General features: G+C 35.1%; 1 protein-coding gene and 1 long non-coding RNA gene across 2 annotated transcripts in view; one reads left to right on the plus strand and one right to left on the minus strand.

Annotated features, from left to right (window-relative positions):
• LOC121734781 (connectin-like) overlaps positions 1-5,755 on the minus strand; it is a 68,702-nt gene extending 62,947 nt beyond the window's left edge. The window contains exon 1 of the mRNA XM_042125396.1: positions 5,680-5,755. The gene's annotated coding sequence lies outside the window, so the exon portion shown is untranslated. The remainder of the gene's footprint in view (positions 1-5,679) is intronic.
• Positions 1,480-6,670, plus strand: LOC121734782. Its single transcript, XR_006036785.1, has 4 exons — positions 1,480-1,491; positions 1,540-1,542; positions 2,576-2,583; positions 6,423-6,670. It is a non-coding gene; the product is annotated as an uncharacterized LOC121734782 (long non-coding RNA).
• Positions 6,671-22,178: the final 15,508 nt, after the last annotated feature.

Here is a 22,178-nt window from a genome sequence, read left to right on the forward strand (position 1 = left end):
TACACAATTACCGAACATAAATTAATTGAATACATTACCTGATTGAGCTGATGAGGGCAAAGGTACGTCGTACGTCAGATTTCAATTTGATAGGCCCTACGTATATACATGTTGAAACGTGCCCATTTTTAATATTTTGGCCGTGGAACTTAAAAATTATACAGAGCACAGATGAAGTTTTGATCTTCAAACGTCCGTAGCTTAGTGGTTAGAGCTTTTAAAAGATCAGAAGTCAGAGCAGGTTCAATTATCAGGATACTTCTTCTAGTGACTGTGTTTTTTTTTGTAATTAATGTATTCCAATATTTAATCGTAGGCCAATAGACCTAAGACGTAGGTCTGATAATAGAATATTATGATACAAACTCATTGTTTAAATAAAGACAATGAATTTGTATCATATAATTATAATTTATTATCAGACCTTACGTAATCAGTTGTGTTAAGCAAAACCACGTATCACGACATATTTATAATTTTAACAAATAACATACGTGTATATCAATCTATAAAACTTTTTTATTTCATGGTATATTGTACGAAAGGAAAACATCGTAAAGAAAACCACTCATATTTGGTCCCAGACGTATTAACCTATCATTTCTCTAGACTAGGCCGATTATATTGCAAGAATGTCGTACACGTGCTTAAGTAACCGTTCTGATATTTTAAAAGACCTGTCCTCAGCATTACAGTATTTAAAGGTAGTTTTGTTTATCCAAACTAACATTAAAATGAAATCTGTCTATCCATTCCTTCTTTTGCCCAATCTCTCAATAATTTTTGTGTAGACATAATATTAATGTACGGTTAAGAAAAAAAGAAACACGCCCTGACTCTGATAGGGGGACGAAGAAAAAAATAATTTGTTACCGCGATACAAAAGAATTTTTGGACATAATATAAAGCGGACAGCATCTCGGCCTGTTAAAATTATCCTTAATTTATAAATAAGGCCCTAGCAAGGATGTTGATTAGAGTAATATGTACACGCCAACTTAAAAACGCCCAAAATTATTTGATTTATTGTTTTCGTTCTTATACTTTGATTAAATTTGTTGCGAAGTTAAGTCGAGATTAATCCCAGGCTCGCGAGAGTTGCGGTGAAAATGATACAGCTAGATTAATGCTGCAGCGAGACAGCCGGGACCCTTATTCTACTCTACGATGATGCAGCTTTGTTTTATCTACGGATCCAGTCCGTTTCCATAGTTTATAGAAGTCTAGAGATTCTGATATTTTAATTCAATGTTTTATCTTTCTTCATTTCCAGGCCATTATCTACTTCTAATAATTACAATATCATGAAAAATATAACACCAACGCCAAACGAGATCTGGATCGAACAAGGTTTGTTTCAATCCATATCAAACTACAAAATTATATTCTTACAAAATATATCATAAAACGATATATAAAACGTCAAGCGGTTGTGTTTTTAGGGTTCTGTACCCAAAGGGTAAAAACAGAACGTTGTCTGTCCGTCTGTCTGTCTGTCTATCTGTCTCCAGGCTGTAACTCAAGAACAATAATAGCTAGAGAGTTGACATTTTCACAGACTATGTAATATATCGGTAGCCGCTATAACAACAAATACTAAAAACAAATTAAAATTAATATTAAAGGGGGGCTCCCATACAACAAACATGATTTTTTTGGCCCTTTTTGCTCTATATCAATAATGGCAACAGGAAGGTACTTGCTTTTTTCCCAAAGTCCTTAGTTATATGTGTACTTTAATCTATATATATAAAACTCAAAGGTGACTGACTGACATGGTGATCTATCAACGCAAAGCCAAAACCACTGGACGGATCGGGCTGAAATTTGGCATGTAAGTAGATGTTATGACGTAGGCATCCGCTAAGAAAGGATTTTGATCAATTCTACCCCCAAGGGGTCAAAATAGAGGATGGAAGTTTGTATAATAGTACTTGCTAACGCGAGCGAAGCCGCGGGCAAAAGCTCGTATTTAATAATAATATTAAAACATACAAAAAAACATAATTTTTAAAAACATACAAAAAAAATTGCTCTACAATGGTACGGAACACTTTTACAGCCGTTATAAAGTGATGTCCATGCTGCTATTCATCATTTTAGTTCTACCTTAAGGCGAGGATAAACCCCAATTTGTTATTCCGCGACTTCCGGTTTACCTAGTTCCAATATAATAACGAAGTGTTAAAAAATATTAAGCACAATATTTAAAATACCTTAAACCATAAACATTTTAATAAAACTTAATACCTTGGCTGTAATTAAATTACAAACTCACCTCCGATAAAAATCTATTTCATCGAAATAGATTTAAAAAAAGAACTAGGATAATTATACATTTTATTTTAATAAATTGTTAGTAAATCTATATTAAAAATTCTTTAACCGAACAATTTTGTTTTTTAATGTTTATTTCCAAAGATATTTTAAAAAAACATGAAAAATAGAGAAAATCCGCTCGAGTGACTTCAGTTTTATGCTAAGCTAAAATGAATCTTATTGCGATACGTATACGCTTGGTCTTTGGTTGTGTGCAAAGTTATCGTTTTGGATTCAGATTAATCCCCGCCTTAAGCCCTAAAAGTTTGAGTAATATACTAAAGTTTGTCATCTAGTAAGTACAACTCAGTCAGTATGTTGACGTGAATGTTACGAATGTGAAAATATGAAAAACACACTCTTACTTTTCTTACACAGTTCTTTATGCAGTCCAAATTGACTTTTACAACGTAAACAAGAAATAACTAGGAGACTAAGTTTTGGTCGGAGTATAAGTAGTAAATAGTTAAAAAAAATGAAATTTCTCTTTACGACTCAGGTACGACGTTTTTTGAAGTGAAAACTTCTTTAGCGGCGTTGAGCACTTTTGTGGGATGGGTAAAAACTGTGAAACTCGCGTCAGATTCTCGCGCTGATCGAATAACCGTAAGGCGGTTGGAGTAGTGCTGTAACATCGAAATCGATTAATCGAACAATCGATTGTTTGTTTTCGATTGTCGATATTTTTTAATCGATTGTAAGGGTTCGATTAATTAAAAAAATCGATTTTTTAAAAAACTATTTTCATAAAAAAATGGGTTAAAAGTTTTCACTTCTGCCGGCAGTCGGCACTCCCGGAGTGCAACCCGTCTTTTTTTTCATAAAAATAGTGAAAGCACATTCTATAAAAGTAACTAGTAGCCATTTCCGCTAACATTATGTTTAATAAATACATGACAGATGCGTTGAAAGCGAAAGAAGTTCGTATTTCTGATGGTGCATAGATAAAATGGCAAATATTGACTAGCAAAATGAAGATAATATTTTATGCAGAAATTTCAGTTGCTTCGATACGCCTATTTATTTGAAATACGTTGAGGAATTCAGAGAAGTCGAGCGTTTGAAACTCTGTCATTTAATAAGCTGCGCCATTACGTTCGATATTTAAATTTTCCGTTTCGTTTAAGTATGTTCTGGAAATTTGGTCTCGAGTTCTTGAAATTTAGTCTCGTGTTCTCGAAATTTAGTCTCGGATTTCGAAATTTATTCGAGATTAAACCACGTCCTGGTTAGATATTCAGAATGTTGAAATGTATTCCAATTTGTACTTGAAATATTGCTTAAACGTTTTGTTGAGTTGGATTTCTAAAATATTTTAAATCACTTCATTTTATACTGTCTATTTACTATTACATTTCCTAAAATGTAAATTGTTACGTCATAGAATATGTTCGTGACTGGGAAAACAAAGAATCTGAAAAGTATATCCAGACCATAAAGTTAATATACCTAGTGGAATAGAGAAACAAGGGCCTGAGCAAGAGAGATGTCACTATCAGTAACACTTCGTGGTAAAAAGAGACGTATGATACATGACAGCAGCACTCTTTTTTTGTCGTCCAGTCGGCACGTGCCACACGTTGACAATTTAATCTCATAGAAATCATGTTCAATCATGCTTGTGTGTATACGTACACATATTTTTACACACAGATGAAACCAGTTTCATTATCGTTTGACAGCTCGAAATTGTTGCTCTATTCCGCTAGGTATATTATTAACTTTATGATCCAGACAGATAAACAGACACGTCAAACTTATAACACCCCACTTTTTTATCGGAGGTTAGAAAGAGTTCAAAAAAGTTTTATAATAACCTCCTTCGCATTAGCTAGAAGGTTCTATCTAGATTAGCAAGTCTCTATATCCTGCAAGTAACCTACTTTTCAAATGTCAAGTTTCCAAGTTTTGTGCTTTCTAAAATTTCGTGAGTATTAAATTATAAAATTTTATTTGAGAAGTACTATCAGAGAAGTTGATTCCTAGGCAGATGGGAGACCTCCGTAGTTTGGTCGCGTTATGTCAAACCCAGCCGATAGATCACAATCATTACCTTTTGAATTGACATGATCCGACCAAATGACGTTAGTCTCTCAACTGCCTAGGAATCAATTTCCTCGATGGCACATAGGTTATTTTTGTCGTAAATTGGTCGTATATTTATGTAAGTCCATCAACATTTATATTCGGTGCAACTGCGCTTCACAAAATCTCGGGAATCAAATTAGGAGTCGTTCGTGTGCAACTGACCTAAAACTTTACATCACTGCGCTTCGGCCTGATTTGAATTGGCAAACTTCAGCCACGAACCGAATCCGAATATGTTAAGCTAATTTTTCAACCGACTACACTAAGGGTCCCGCAGATATACAATTTCAAGTTGGCCGACTAAATCGTATAGTATACTGTTAGCTATGGCGACTTATGAGAGCGCGCACATTGCATCCAACTAAAAGTCGGCCAACTTGAAATTGTAAATCTGCGGGGACCCTAAATTCCCTTCAAAAAGGGTATAAAAGACAGTAATGGTAGCCCTAAAAGCGTAGCAATAAGGCTTTCATAATCCAGTAGCTAGCATTCTACTGGAAAATCGTGGGTTTGATTCCCGGTCGGCACCACAGAAATGTTGTTTTGTAAGAATAATGCAGTCTGATAATAATTGTTTAAAACTAAGATAACCCATGCGCTGGGTATTTATTTAGATGATCTTTGATCTTTGTATCGGTCGTCCGACCTGCTAGGTTACGAATGTAAAAAAATCTAGTTTTCGCGTGAACTACGCACAACTTAGCCACTATAAAAGTAGTTGTGTAGTTGGATGTCGTCAATGAAATTGATGTAAGATAAGTGTCATGATTTTGGAAATCAAAATCTGTCAATATAATATGATTAAATATCATTCTGTCCAGTGTTAATATTTACAAATTTGGTGTGACCTTTATAATTCAATTTAACTACAAATAAGGTTATTAGTTTCTTAAAATTTTACCTCTGTACATACATACAAAATTTTTAGATCTAATATTATAATTGTATTTCTTTCAATTTAATTTTTTTTCAAAATCGCGCTTCTGTTTTCAAAATCTAAATACGCTATTTACTTCATGATAAACATTTATTTTAATTTTAAATAAACGGTGACTAACTTAAGGTTTTAAAGTAACTTCAGTTTTAAAAGTAAACACCTAGTCATACTCTAGTAAAGTCTATTTTTTACTAAACAAAAGTTATTTTATAGTTTCAAACCAACTTAACGCTCAATTCATAAAAACTTTTCAAACATATTCCCAACCCAAAAAAAAAACTTAAATGCGTTCTTAAAAACATAATTTCAAAAAAATAATCTTCACACTAACTTACCTCTAGCAAATCCGTTATCACATCCGACAAACTTGGCACACCGGATACGTAACACACGCCCGCACAGGTTGACGGCTGGCTGGTAACTGTCGTGGAACTAAGACAGCCATGCGCAGTACTGGCTCTACTGAGTGGTATTATACAAAATATGAATATACTAGTACTCGCTACTTCGTTCAAAGGAATTCTTGGGGGGGGGGGGGGGGGTATCTGTTTTTTTATTTAAAAAAACCCAGCCAAGCGCGTATCGGGCCACGTGCAATATATCGTTCCGTACTCCGTAGTACCGCTAGTTTTTGATAATTTTATACGGTCAATGAATACATCTAAAACGTGTTTTTCACTATACTAGCAACATCAGGGTCACGGCTGTCTAGGGCCCTATAGAGTAAAGGGCGTCACAGACGGTGAAGATAATATAAAATATATAATATTATCTTAGATCATATTTTAGAATATCGCTCACCATAGAAATCCTATGAACCATCACACACGACGAAGTTAATTTATATTTCATTTTTTGTATCTTAAGATACTGAGCGATATGGAAATATATATTTCGTATCTTATAATATGTTATCTTAAGATGCGAAATATAATATACATCTTTATGAATACAGGGTGTTTTTGTGTCAGGCAGCGGGCTCATCGGTGATCGGACGCACTAGATATAGTGGGATGGTCCGTGCCGCGTCCAAAAAGGAATACTTCTGAAACTTCTTCGTTGACAGATCTTGATAAAGGTTAAATTCGCCGAAGGTTTTTCTCTTTTTTATGTGAGGCTCTGTCCAAATGTTTCTCCTTTTGGAATGTGCTACTGCAATCTGCATTTCACATTCTATATCAGAATCATCGTCTGAGGAGCTGTCTAATAAATCAAGAAGTACGGCAGTATCACTCATAGTCAATCACCCTGTATATAGAACTCTAACAAGGAATACGTGTGGCACCAACGCAAACTCGTAAGGAAATTAACAGATTTTTAATAATATCGTATCCTAAGGTGGCCATGCACGGGACAGTTGTCCCGACAAATACACGGGACAATTTGTCGTTTCGACCGATCGTCAAGAAAATCGTCCAATCGATCTTTTGAACGTAAAATCGTTTGCGATATTGCTACACACGTACAATTTGTCGTTCGATTTTAACATCGAGGAGATAAATCGTTACGATAATTGTCCCGTGTATGGCCTTAAGTTACTATAATATTTTATATTTGGGCATCTTAAGATAAAATATTATAGTATCTTCACCGTCTGTGATGCGCTTAAAACCGCGAACAGACAGGCGGACGGACAGACCGAAACTATAAGAGCGCCTTCACATTACGTCGTAAGCAGTGCGGCAGCAGCGCTGCAGCCGCACTGCTTACGACGTAATGTGAAGGCAGCCAAAGGGTTCCTTGTTGACTACGGAACCATAAAAACTGTCTTGATTAAATGACTTCAAAAAAAAGTAATTCACTTTAGTGATTTCAGCGAGACGTAAGAGCCGAATAGACAGACAGCTTTATATTTTGTGGTACAAAAAACATACTATGATAACATTGACGCCATTTATCAATTTTAGGCCACAAAAGTACAAAATTTTACCTTTTAAATAACCATTCTCTTTGACTCATACCATTCTCATTATCACTGTCGAATATTACTTCCTGGAAGCGGAAAATAGTGAATATCGTATTACATACGCGAAACATAAATGATTGACATAAAGTGGTTCTTACTCCACGATGAAAATATGCATTTTAATGTACGTTAACGGATATGCTGTAAATAAGTTACAAGCTGTCTGTAATAAATGAATTACGTCGATACAAGTCTTCCGATGAATTCATCGACTATAATACTGTCGTAGGGATAGGACCTGTCTCAGCGTTAATCGTCTTCAAAAAACGTGGCATATAGCGTCATTTTACATTACAACATGCTGTGATTTGAAATTGGAAAAGGCAGAATAGAAAATTCTTTATTTGTACAACTTAAAACTAAAAATACAGGAAAACTATGTAAAAATATGTATGTCTTCTTGCAAGCGGCAGTTTCTACCAGACAACTTTTAACTTTGAAATACAATAAAATAAAAGTACTTATAGTTAGTATGGCTAAGTATATTATAATGCGCATAATAGTCAAAATTGTATAAACATATATTATTTTGCCTAACAAAGCGGGCAGCTAGTTTGTAAATTACATAAATAGTAAATAAAATTTAGTTTTAATTGGCTAAATTAAAAATGATTTGCATGACCTATAGGGTCAAATCAACTTTCAAAAGTGATACTAAGTAACGATAACATCATTAAAAACGTGTCATGGACACAAGACAAGTAAATGTAGCGGGTGGCAAGTTTTATGTACTTAAAATAACGGTTGTTTTTTCAAATGAGCGTATAAAAATAAGTAAATAGTTTTTCATATTGACATCTAACATGCTACGGTGATTAACTTGATAAAACACAACGCAATAGTTATTTAAAAATCGTTTCCTTTTTCACTGTGGTTACAGTCGACTTAGTTCGTACCGATGACTATCCCTACCATGTTTGTAAGGGCTTATCTTTACTTTAGAAACATCATTTGAATCTCACTTCGTTCGCGGTAAATTGTGGTTGGCGGACGCCACTCGATAAATTATTTCCATTTACGATCCGAGGCCCGCTCACAATAGTAGTCCAAATTATATTCATAGTGCCTGTGATTGCAAAAATATTTGTATAGGTTCTCTCTAGAGCGTAAGTGTCTAAACACACTAGGCCGAAAATACGCAGCCGAAGCTCGGCATGGTTACGCCTGCAATGTATTTTAAATTACTGATGACACATCATGCCGAAATTACGTCGCGTTATATTGTACATGCGTAGCTCATTGCAGGCGTAATCATGCCGAACTTCAGCTACGTTTTTTCGGCCTAGCGTGTTTAGTTAGGGTCAGTTTCGATGTAACGAGAGGTGACGCGACGATGATTAGTATAAAATTGAAATGTCAAATAAACCAACTATTTAAAACATAAAGTTAATAATAAAAAAGTTGATATATTACCTAGAGGAATACCTCTAGGTAATATATCAACTTTATGATTTAAAATGTCAATTTTGTATTTCCATCTCTTTGTTTCGTCACGTGACTAGCTATTGTTTGTAAGCTTTAAGTCCTACTTATACTATAAATTACTACATTGTTAAAAAAAAAAGTCATAACCATGCAAAAACATAAAAACTTGAGAGGTGTCAAGGGACACCCGAATGGAACAAAGTTATTTCTTATGTTCAAAAAACCTGTATACATATTAGACACTCAAAAAATTTTTAAAAAAACGCCATCTATTGACGCCCAGGAATACTAACAGCGTTGCTGTTTATTTTACAAAAACGCCACCTAGTTTATGCACAGGAATACTTACTATCAATGCCCTGTGCCCCTAACATGCAGGTTCTATTAAAAAAGTCTCGAGGTCAAATCAATGTCAAATATCGTTCAGATTTACGCCAAACGCGCGATAACGAACTTCGTTCCAAAAATATTGTAAAAGTCTGCAATATGCTTGTATGTGTTATGCATTCTTTATATATAAAAAAGTAATTAACAGTTTTAAATAAGTAAAGCGAGCTGCAGGCTGCAGCACAGCAGTTTCATGTAATATTGTTTATAATTGAATGACAGTAATTGACAATGATATAATAATTAAAAACTCAAAGCAGATATGTTACTACCGCGCGCGTTGTGAAGCTTCAAATACGACCCAATTGGGTCGTCTTTTATTTAGTCTGTCTCTTTTATGTAAGTGGCATTTCGTATCTTTTGTTTCACTTATCTGTCAATGTTGTTCGGAAGAGATTTAAGCCGGAAAATAGTATGAACGTAACAGATCTGTATAAGAAGAATATCATTGGTAATTGAGATTTCTCGTAAATACTGAAAAACAAAATGAAAAATTTAATCTGAAGACTTCCCATTGCTTGTAAGTATGACGTTATTTATTTAAAAAAAGAAACAAAGTGTTGCACTCTGAAAGTACCGCAGAGGTAAAACGAAATAGCTTGTTGCTAGTGGGAATCAATTTTCGCCTTTACTGATCAAAATTAGTAGAAAGAGAAGGGTATATATTTTTTTTACTCTCCATTACTACGTATATTGTGCGGTTGTACAAGAGGCGAGTCCAACATTTTTTACGCATTCAAAAGTACACAATATTCACTTTAAAATAAAATAATAATATCCACTGCCACTCTCATATAAGAAATTACTAGATGACATGACGCCCGCAACTCCGTTGCGCCAAAATTCGTTTATCGCGGCGTAACCGTAATTTTTTCTGGGATAAAATGCATCCTTTGTCCTTTCTCGGTTCTCAAAGTATCCCCGTACAAAATTTCATAAAAATCGGTTCAGCGGTTTGGGCGTGAAGAGGTAACAGATACACAGGCAGACAGACAGACACGTTATTTTCGCATTTATAATATTAGTACCTATGGATTAATAAGAATACGAACTTATTCAATACAAGCTTTTGCCCGCGGCTTCGCTTGCGTTAAGAAGTATTATTATATACAAACTTTCATCCCCTATTCGAATCCCTTGGGGTTGAAATTTATCAAAATCCTTTCTTAGCGGATGCCTACGTTATAACATTAGACTAGCACGAGTCAGCGCATGAGTACCGAAAACTATTTCACCTCATTTTTTTTATGCGATCCTCTTCAAATTGCCCTCCTGATGATATAAATGCATGTTGCCAGGGCATAACCCGGTGCGTTATCGCTCGGGAACCGTACATTTTACAGCATCATAAACCATTCCCGTCTCTGAAAGTATTATGCCAAATTTCATCTAAATCAGTTCAGCCTTTTAAGCGTGAAAAGGTAACACATAGATAATAGATATATACTGTAACGAGCTTTTGTCCGCGGCTTCGCTCGCGTTAAGAAGTATTATTATATACAAACTTTCATCCCCTATTTGATCCCTTTGGGGTTGGATTTTATCAAAATCCTTTCTTAGCGGATGCCTACGTCATAACATCTACCTATATGCCAAATTTCAGCCCGATCCGTCCAGTGGTTTGGGCTGTGCGTTGATAGATCACTATGTCAATCAGTCAGTCAGTCACCTTTGAGTTTTATATAATATATAGATAACGAAACCTCATTTATTGCCATAGATTCTCGGATTAAGTATTGTTATGCTCGCGCCATATTCTGTTTATTACATTAACGGGGGCAAAAACGGGGCTGGACCCCACGCCAAATAAAAATGAGTTATACGTGCGTGGTTGTATGTTATTGAGGTCAAATGGAAGTCATATGTATAATTACAGACAAACACGACCTGCGTAACGAAATCGTTTGCGAAAGGAGTGAAAAATTTCATCGAAAAAATATATAGTGCACTATATAGTGGACGTCCACAACTTTGCTGCGCCAAAATTGTTTTTTTCTGCAGGATCTGAACATTTTTCCGGTATAAAAAGTATCGTCATTTCTCGGGACTCAAAGTATCTTCATTCTTCATATCCAGCAAAATCGCTTCAGCGGTTTGTGCGTGAAGAGGTAACAGAGATACAGACAGATAGATAGATAGACAGACACTCTTTCGCGTTTATAATATTGGTACGGAATTCTGGAAGTATGGATTAAGTTTGCTCGCGAGTTTTTAAGCGCAAATAAAATCCTGCAGGATCCGTGCATTTTCACGCGACAACAGAAAGAGATTTTCTCGTAGTTTTCTCTATATCTGCGCCAAATTTGACTAAAATTGGCCCAGTTATTTCAGAGCTAATTCGAATCAAACAACAGCAGCAGACTATTCAAGTATTCAAGGTCCGCGATCTTTGTCTGTCAAGTGGCGTAGCACCTCGATCGTGGGTATCACGTGGGTTGTTTATTCCGCGTATCCGTGGCTCTGCCTCAAGCGGAAAAGCAGGAACACCATTGGGGCTTTAGTGGGTAAGCCCGGGCGCGGCCCTCCGCCCCCAGGGAGTCCCACATACCCCAGTAGCCCTCCTCAGACTGTCGTCTGCGTGAACACATTTCCTCAAGAAAAAAAAACTGACTTATCCTAATGAGCCAGAAAAATACAAGCAGACCTTAGGTATATTATGTTGCGTTATTTAAGGTAATCTTTCCCGTAATTTACACCAAAAAAAAACACCGCAACAAATAAAACAAGATATTTTTATAACAACTAAACGAATGAAAAGTATGAACTAATCTAAACAAAAACGGCCATCGGGCAAAGCGATTTTACATGTCCATCGCATTTAGCTGTCAAAGTTTACATTACAAAATTACCGCTGGAAAAGTTTGAGAAACTTTAAATAATTTAAATATACCGAAATTAGTTTCATCGAAGTTTCGGACGTTATACCGCTAGTTAGTTTAGTTATAGTAGAAGTCTGATTACTGTTTGGAACCGACGTCAAAAAAGGCGGAGGTTCCTCAATTCGACCGTATTCATATAAGCTTTTTTATATTTGTTATAACTTCGTTGTTTATAAGCCGATTTTGATAATTATTTTTTTGTTGGAAAGAGGATATTTCAAAGCTGGTTCTATGATAAGGAAATACTGTTTAAAGTCGGTTTTTTATTTCTTTTCGTCATAGTTATTGAAGTGAAAAGTAGACAGTTATAAAATAGACCGCATACAAAGCGTAGAAAGCTAGTAAAAGAGGATTTTAAAAATATTCAATATATTAATACGTGAGCCAAAAACTTTATATCCCTTTTGACGAAAAACGGGGAAACGTAGGTGAATGTGCACAGTTATAGTTTACATGGTGAAGGAGTACATCGAGTTAATATTATTTTGAAATTATGCTTTTATCATACATTCTTTTAACAAATAAAACATTACACACACTACAACACACACACTAGGAAAAATGACAGATTTTTGAGTGACAAGCCTATACATACGAATTATACTCTTTTATTTATGGTTAAAGTCTGCTGACAACAAGGTGACAAATTGAAAATGGATTCTAGTTTTTTTTTTTATTGAATCTACTATTCGACAATGCTTACATGGCCAATCTGAGATCAGCTGAGTCCCAGAGACAAGAGTTGAAAAAAATATGATAAAGTCAATATTTTTTACAAAATATAGGTAGTAGTCCTAATGTCGTTGAAACTAAGGTCTAATTTCGACCATTGGGCAATCTCTAGTTATAATAAAATAGGGAACCAAAGTTTGATTTCAGGAGGGGGAGCCCTTCAGTATTCACGTACTCAAAATCGAAGAACAAAGCAAGTAAAATTAAAAAACCTCGACCCTGCAAAAAGAACATCGTTATATTGTGTTCCGTAAAAAAATGAAGAAAACACACGCAATGAGTAACGAGAAGAATAAAACTTGTTTCATGTAATCCTATTAATACCGAGTTTGCGACACCAACACTACGCTGACGCGTCGGGGTTACTTTAATCCCAATGCGAAAAAACTCCTATTAAGTGAGAGGTATTTGGGGAATGAAGGTGCGAGCGTGGTGGCCACACGTGCTGATGAAATTAGGACAAGTCTACTATAAGGCTGTTTGTCCAATGAGGCCGTTACGCGAGCACAGTGGCGGACACATGGTCATAGTAAATGGCCGTTTTTAGGGTTCCGTACCCAAAGGGTAAAAACCCGTTTTTACCCTATATATATAATAGGGTCCCGACCCTATTACTGAGACTTTGATGTCGGTCCGTCTGTATGTCTGTCTCCAGGCTGTACCTCAATAACCGCTATAGCTAGACATCCGAAAATATGTTCACAGATTGTGTATTTCTGTTGCCGCTATAAAAACAAATACTTTAGTATTTGATGAGAAAATAAAATAAATATTTAATATTAATATTTAATATATGTGTTTATATTAATACTAGCTGTTGCCCGCAACTTCGTTCGCGTGAATGTATGTTATTAAAATCGAGATTTAGAAAGTTGAACACTCATCTACGACTATTTTAGTTGGATTATTACATACGAAATTGTTAATTTACATTAAAGACCCAGGAAACTTGAACCTCAGATACTTATCGTTTTGAAAAATCCTTTCTTTGAAGACCGCTTGGCGTGGACAGGGGATGGGGGCCACAGTAGGTATAGCTAAATTAATATTGGAATTTGTTGTGGACTGTTGCCAATAATAATTATTGTGACAAAAACGCTTGAAGGCACGGATTAAGTTCTTATAGCGCTGTCCACGATATCACCGTAGTATGCGACATCAGATTTACACTGTAGGTTGTCTAGCATTGTAGATAGAGTTCTGAAATTTTTACAGATTGTGTATATACTGAAAATAAAATACTGAAAATAAAATAAAATAAACATTGTATATAACACATGTATATACAAAAAATACTGAAAATAAAATAAAATAAATATTGAAGGGGGGCTCCCATGCAACAAACATGATTTTTTTTGGCCTTTTTTGCTCGATATCAATAATAACAACAGGCAGGCAGTTGAAATTCACAGAATTCTTAATTATATGTGTACTTTAATAATGAATAATAAAATTAGAATAGAATTAAAATTTAAGGGGGACTCATATAAAAAAACACAACTTTTGGCCTATTTTTTCTCTATAACGGTACGGAACCCTTCGTGCGCGAGCCCGGCTCGCACTTGGCCGATTTTATTGTAAATATGGTATCAAATTTGGGCAATGTATACAACAAAAAAAGATTTTTGAAAATCTGACCACAAACAGCAAAGTAAACATTAACTCCTCCTTTTTTGAAAGTCGGTTAAAAAAGTATCTAAGATTTTGACCAGGGATGTAAGGTATCATCATGCCAAATTTCATTGAAATCGGTCCAGCGGATTCAGAGATTAGCCAGTACAAACAGACAAACAGACATACAGACAAACACACAGATAAACAAAAAATTCAAAAACAGTTAAAATGTGTTCTACTACTCGTCTTACATGCCCCTGACTCATTTTTTCAAGTTTATTTTCAACGTACAAAAATTTTACCTCTACGATTTTATTATAAGTATATAGATTTATATCCCATAAAAATGTTATTTTTTGGCTTTTTTGCTCGTAATCAATAATGACAACAGCTAGTCACTTGAAATTTACATAAAAGCTATAGTTAATGTCTACTTTAATTATTAATAAGAATATTTAAACAAAATAAAAAATTAAGGGGCTTTTCATACAAAAAAAATAATTTTGGCCTATTTTTCCTATATTATAACGGTATGGAACCCATCGTGCGCGAGTGCGACTCGCACTTGGCCGATTATTTATCATCATTATATAATATCATTTATTATTTGACAAAAATGCTCAGTTATAAAAATATAAGATTAAAAATTGTCCGCACATAAACTGACGTATGGTGAAACTACGGCTGAAATGTTCCTGCGTTTAATTTTAAAATGTGTTTGAAATACTTTGTTAGGTAAAATTTTACAGACGCCGGCTTTGAATGTGCTTTTGATTCTGCTGTTTCTTTTACTGAATGCTAATAGGCAAATGTAATCGCATTTAGGGATTTATTGCACTTTGTCGGTTGGATCTGTGTGTTTAAATGTTGTTAAGGGTTATTTTACTTGGTCCTTTGGCAATTACTAAATATGTACTGATATTTCCGATATAGTAATTTTATTTTATTTATTTTATTTTATTTTACTGGAAAACAAAACAGTAATTAAGTAACAATATGAGTAAATACATAGCAAGAAGATACACAATTACATTGTTTTCGCATATGGATAGTTACAAGAGGAAATAAAGACATTTAACAAAACTCAATTAAACTGATTAACAACTAGTAACAAATTATTTTGAGAACCAGTCTCTAGAAAATGTATTTCTAAAAACATTCGGCGAAGAAGTAAAAAGATCGAGTGCGGAGCCATCCGCCGAATGAGTGCTATAATAGTGGTTGAAGGTAAACATAGACCTTATAAAGAAAGAATTTTGCCTGTAGTTAGTAGAGTGGGAAGCTATGGAGAGAGTCGGTCTATGTCGCATGTGTGTTATTTTATAAGGCACGCGTATGTTAATATTATACTCTTAACAGCACTACTTTTATTGTCAATCGGAATATTACTACAGGGGGCGCTACCAAAACATACACTAAATAATCCGACCAAATGTGTTGCACACGTCTTATATCGTCAAACGTAAAAAAAAACATTTTTCTTACTGTCTGTGCTGGTGCTGCCGTCTAGCGTGAAAAAAATGCAGAAATATTTTTAATTGTAAATTATATTATTGATAGATAAGTAATAGATGCAACTCGACAGTAAATTATGATTTTTCAATTAGCGGTATTATTGTTTCTTGCTATATGGAGTAAAGTAAAAAAATATATTCATGTTCTTTTGATAGGTAGAATTTGATAATATTTAAATAAGCTTTACAAACTAACTTATTTGTTAAGGCAACGCATTGATAATTTGGCTGTAGCGGTATCAATAATTTTTCTCAGCAATAACTAAAGCTAAGAAATTAAAGTTCATTCATCATGTCTTTGTCTTTGAATTACCCATAGCATAACACGATTGGTCAACTTTTATAACACAGAATAATCAATCAAAAAGACCTCTGTAAAAAAAGGGATTCTTATTTTGCCAACAGATGAGAGTGATTTAAGCTTCCAAAATTTGTACATACATAGATTGGTTCAAGCATACACTTTAATTTGCACATAGCTGCTTAAATGAAATGTATTTATGGTTTTAAATTCCTCGACAAAAACCATTTTGTCGCTTACGCCCTTTCCATTTCTTGCTGTTCCATTTCTTGTTTTCTATGAGAGGCCGGGCTGGCTTCTCATATAAAACAAGAAATCTAAAACATATCCAACACGGTTTTTTACTTTAAGGCGAGGATAAACCCCAATTTGTTATTCCGTGACTCCCGGTTTACCTAGTTCCAATATAATAAAGAAGTGTTAAAAAAATATGAGATATTAAGCACAATATTTAAAATACCTTAAACTATAAACATTTTAATAAAACGTAATACTTTGGCTGTAATTAATTTACAAACTCACCTCCGATAAAAATCTATTTCATCGAAATATAAGTATTAACTAGGATAATTATACATTTTATTTGAATAAATTGTTAGTAAATCTATATTAAAATGCCCTTAACCGAACAATTTTGTTTCTTAATGTTTATTTCCAAAGATATTTAAAAAAAACATGAAAAATAGAGAAGATCCGCCCGAGAACCTACAGTTTTCTGCTAAGCTAAAATGAATCTTATTGCGATGCGTATGCGCTTGGTCTTTGGTTGTGTGCAAGGTTATCGTTTTGGATTGAGATTAATCCCCGCCTTAACGCGGCGTCACCTTAGGGGAGATCGTAGACGGCACACTTTTTGTGTGATCGAGTCTGCGGCGCACATACAGTCGGCATGACGCGGCCAAGCAGATTGTATGTGCTCCGCAGATTCGATCACACAAAAGGCGTGCCGTCTGCGATCTCCCTAACGCAGATTTCCGCGCAACCTTCTCAGATTACATCATTATGTAGCACGGAACCCTAAAGCTGGGGTCAACTCACGCTTGAAAATTAATATTCCGAATCAAATTTCATGCAAACAAACCAATAATTATACCAATTGTTTTGGTTTAGTGTATCTTCACACTGTTATTTTGTGACCTGATACTCGCGGTTTGGGGTTCTTATCAAATAAAATTATTTTTTTTTACTGCGCAAAAAATAGGTACACTTTTTCTTGCGTATTCCATTTGGTGCTGTATAGTTCAGTTCAAAATACAAGATTTTTCAATGAAACGGAATGAAATGTAACCTCTTTTGTAGCAACAAAAGTTCATTTAATTACCATAAAATAATGTCTTACTTAAAAAGTATTGCGTACCGCGATACGTGTGAATTGATCTTACTTAAGCCGTCTAACATAATTAGCGAGTCATAACGCAAATAACAAGTTTATTAATGATTATAAATGACAGCAAGAATAATTATATTCAATATTATCGGCCATTCAAAGCCTTCATAAAAAGAAGAAATTGGGTTAAGGTATGTTTACTGTGTAAAGATATTTTTAAGATGATACACCAAGGGCGAGAGAAATTGAAAATAGGTATTTGAAAATGTATTGCTGTCTCACGCAATCTCAAGTCTCCCACCGCAGAGCGCGATAAAGACAACACGACAAAGTTCTAATAAAAGAACAGAAAATCTTCGATTCGCTGTCCACTGATTCCTTCTCCAAAACTTAACCGATTTAAGTACTTTATTCATTAAGAATGAAAGCAAGGCTTGAGCTGGGTTCCTATGTTTTATTTTTTGTATATTTTAGCCAGTTTTGTTTTCTGGGTGTTTGAACACAGAGGAAAATCTGGCCATGTTTTTGGGTTTTTGGATGATCTTATCTTTTTTAATAATAAAATTATGAAAAAAAAGAAAACATAGGGATATGCTTATAGTGGCCATAGACATTCAGGAAAAAAATCATAACTCTACCGGCATTATCCAGGGAGGAAACAGGGGACAACGTTTGTATGGAAAAACGGCGGTGTGGACTCCTCTTAAATAGCTAGAGCCTCTCTAATTTATAATATTAGTACGGATATTCCGAACTAATATTATTAATTGGAAAGTGTGTCTGTCTGTCTGTTCACCTCACGATTTAATCTCAAAATCTATTTAGGGCCAACCCACACGTACCATAATCACACCACGTCGCAAAGACAAAATGCCACGATGCAACGTTGTGGTTGCGATGTGGTCGACCACTTGTTCGCTTGTGGTTGCGATGTGGTCGGTATCACACCTGTGGTCAACAACGACTGCAAAATGTGGTACGTGTGAATAGTCCAATTCATTTACAATACGAAATATACGCCCTACTAAGTGGTGTGGTTGTGGTTGTCGTGTGGTTGGCGTGTGGTTGTGGTACGTGTGGATTGGCCTTTAGACAAAATTTGGTATGGAGATAGATAGTTTGAGTCTCGGGAAAGCACGGTTAAAAGTGTAAGCAAAATTTAATTCCTTAGAACCGTATGTTTTCTCACGAAAAAAAGTCTGTCATAGGACCCATAAGGTCACGAAGCCACGAAGCATGGCTCTCCCACGTTATACGTGGGAGAGCCATGCTTCGGCACGAATGGGCCGGCTCGACCGGATAAATACCACGTTCTCACAGAAAACCGGCGTGAAACAGCGCTTGCGCTGTGTTTCGCCGAGTGAGTGAGTTTACCGGAGGCCCGATTCCCTAACCCTATTCCCTTCCCTACCCTCAACTATTCCCTTCCCTTCCCTTCCCTACCCTCCCCTATTACCCTATTCCCTCTTAAAATGTCGGCAACGCACTTGCAGCTCTTCTGATGCTGCGAGTGTCCATGGGCGATGGAAGTTGCTTTCCATCAGGTGACCCGTTTGCTCGTTTGCCCCCCTTATTTCATAAAAAAAAAAGGTGATCTCCCTAATAAGGATACCAACTTGTCTGTACTCTGTTGAGCTTCTATATAAAATTCTATCAAAATCGAATACGCTATAAACCGCATATACTCAAACAAGTACATTTCCTCTTCATAATATAACAAAGTATAATAAAGTTAGAAGGTACTCTGATGATAAACCACCCTAAATAGTTGATTAGCGATTCGTACACAGACCCCCAATTACGGGGTTGTTTGTGCCAAGTATTTACAAAACGAAATGTTGTTTTCGCCAGAAAATAAATTAGATAACGGGGAAGCAATAAAAAAATATTAAAATATCTCTAGAAATAAAAACTAATTTTCAAAGGAAATCAGGTAATTTCCATACAATGTTGGTCTAGAAAAAAAGCTGCGTGGCCAGACCTAGGATTATATAAAATAGCTAGGCCATATTAAGAACTTTAAAAAAATATATCATGAACTTAACCCTGTAACTGCATTTTTTTATATTAGGTATTATTTATTATTATTATGAGTTACCTACGTACGGAAACTTAAATAACTACTTAAAAACGTATATTAACAGTGTTAAATTCATAGAATTAGTTTAAGGTATAATTAACCTGGAAATATTCTTAGTTCTGGCCGCGCATTTATTTATTTTTAGACCAGAATGCCTGTTAGTCTCGCAAAATTTCGCGGCTTAAGAGGATACACCAGGGGCTAGAGAAATGAAAAAAAAAGTACGTGTAATATCTATAGCTGTCTCTCTTACCTCAAGCCTATACCGAAGAACGCGATAGAGACAACTGCAGAAAATCAACGATTCGTTGTCCCCTGATCCCTTCTCAAAAACTTAACCGATTTAAGTACTTTTTTCATTAAAGATTAAAGAAAGGCTTGAGCTGTGTTCCTATGTTTTTTTTTTCTAAAATCTAGCCAAATCTGTTTTCTGGATGTTTGAACACAGTGGAAAATCTGGCCATTTTTTTATTGGTTTTTGAACGTTCATATCATATTTAATAATTAAATTATGAAAAAAAAAGAAAACACAGGGACATTGTTTTAGTGGCCATAGATATTCAGGAAAAAAATTATAACTCTACTAGCATTATCCAGAGAGAAAACAGGGGACAACGTTCGTATGGAAAAAAGGGCGGTGTGGACTCCTCTTCTTGAAATATTCGTGGAAGTCCAGGAATTAGGAGGGAAGTGATACAAAGTTAGCCGGGTCGTCTAGTATTTTAATAAAAATAAGGTTAAAGAAAAAAGTGTTAATACCCAACCATTCTTAAAGTGAAAATTTGTTAAGCGGCATTACCAAATCTCTAGTTCATTTTTTACACCATGCACCGAGAATTTATTATCTCTAGTAAAATATTAACAATACTTGATATTTTATATGAATAACAATGTGAAAAGTTAGTTTTCCGCATTTGCATTTCCCGCGAATACAAATAAGAAAAGTTCATCCAGCAGTAGCCCTAGCACGGCCACCAGTAGAAATGCGAAAGTATGGACAAACTGTGGAGATAAACTTAAGGTAGCGTTCCGATCTTTTTCGTTCCCAAAAATTCAATTAAAATGCCACTTTATGACAGACTATAGTCCTAAAAATTCAAATAATATCCTACTCTATGACATACACTATAGTCTATCATAAAGTGACATTTTAATTGAATTTTTGTCGGTCGCGATTGGCCGCGGTAAAGATCGGAACGGCACCTTTACTTTATGTCCACAGTTTGTTTATACTTTCGCATTTCTACTGGTGGCCGTGCTAGGGCTACAGGTCTAAATCGTTGCATCTTGGCAAAAACTGGTACATACGGTCACTCAACACGGCGACGCGTTTTCATAGCTATAGTCGCGCGTTTGCTTCGCTATGACACGCGTTTGGACCGCTACCATCGCGCGTTGCAAATGCAATCGCGAGATGGATGTATCGCTACAGAAACGATTTTCGGTAAAAATAATATATTCGTATCACATATAAGTAAGGGCCCTAGCCTACGAATAATAAAAACTATGGAAACGTAACTCCCATTATCGTTTAAAATTTGGTTCCTTTCGAACTGTCATGTAACGTCAGCCTGATACCGCCGCGCTGAAGGCCACCTAAATATTGCAAATGTATTGAAAATGTATACTTAGGTAGGTACACATTTTTGACAAGTATAATTATTGTAGAACATGTTTTTGACGGAGTTACTTTTCCTTAGTTTTTATTATTCGTAGGCCTTAGCACACGTCGACACGTGTGCTAGGGTCCTAACAACGATATTATGTGATACGAATATATTTTAAATATCTCCAAATTTTAACTTAAAATGGTTCAGTAGTTTAAGCGCGAATCAGATCCTAAAACATAACTTGTATATACACATCATTTGCATTATTAGCTGTTGAAATAAACTGTAGTTAGTACAAACCGTATCATTATAATAATCACCGTAACTTCGAACAAGTTTGAAGATCTTCTCAGTACTGAAACAGGACTAGGCGACAAGCTATAGCGAGTGATGCGAAATTGTTATAATGTCATCAATGTTAAATGTAAAGTCAGAGCCTAGACCTACGTAAATTGATTGCATGATTTTTCCTGGTCATGGTTTTTTCTGTCTTTGTTTTTGCTGAATTCCAGAAAAAATAAAAAATTTAAAGTATTATTTTTAACACACATTTTTATGGTGGTAAATGTATATAAATCAAAATTTTAAGCTGAGCCTAACCTTGATATCCTTACCAAGGTAAAAAACCTACAGAAAATGTTTGAATGCTTATAATTACTTCTGGTCAGAGTTCTGGCGAAAATAAAAACACGAAATTTCACTAATCCTCGTTGTATACGGCCTTAAATCGATATTAGTCAAGTGTTATGATCCATGATTCACGCCCAAACCAGTGAACCAATATTACTGATGTTTTGTACGGCAATACTTTGAATCCTGTGAAAGATCATACAATACTTTTTATCCCGGAAAAAATGTACGGTTCCCGCGCGATAATCGAATTTTGTGCATCATCTCGTTACAATATACATGCAGATGTCATCTAGGTAGCACAATATGGTCCTAATATAATGACACCTAGCTAAGAATCACCAAAACTCTAATTAAATATAATAAAAT

This window comes from Aricia agestis, chromosome 16 (genome assembly GCF_905147365.1).
Source record: "Aricia agestis chromosome 16, ilAriAges1.1, whole genome shotgun sequence".
NCBI lineage: Eukaryota > Metazoa > Arthropoda > Insecta > Lepidoptera > Lycaenidae > Aricia > Aricia agestis.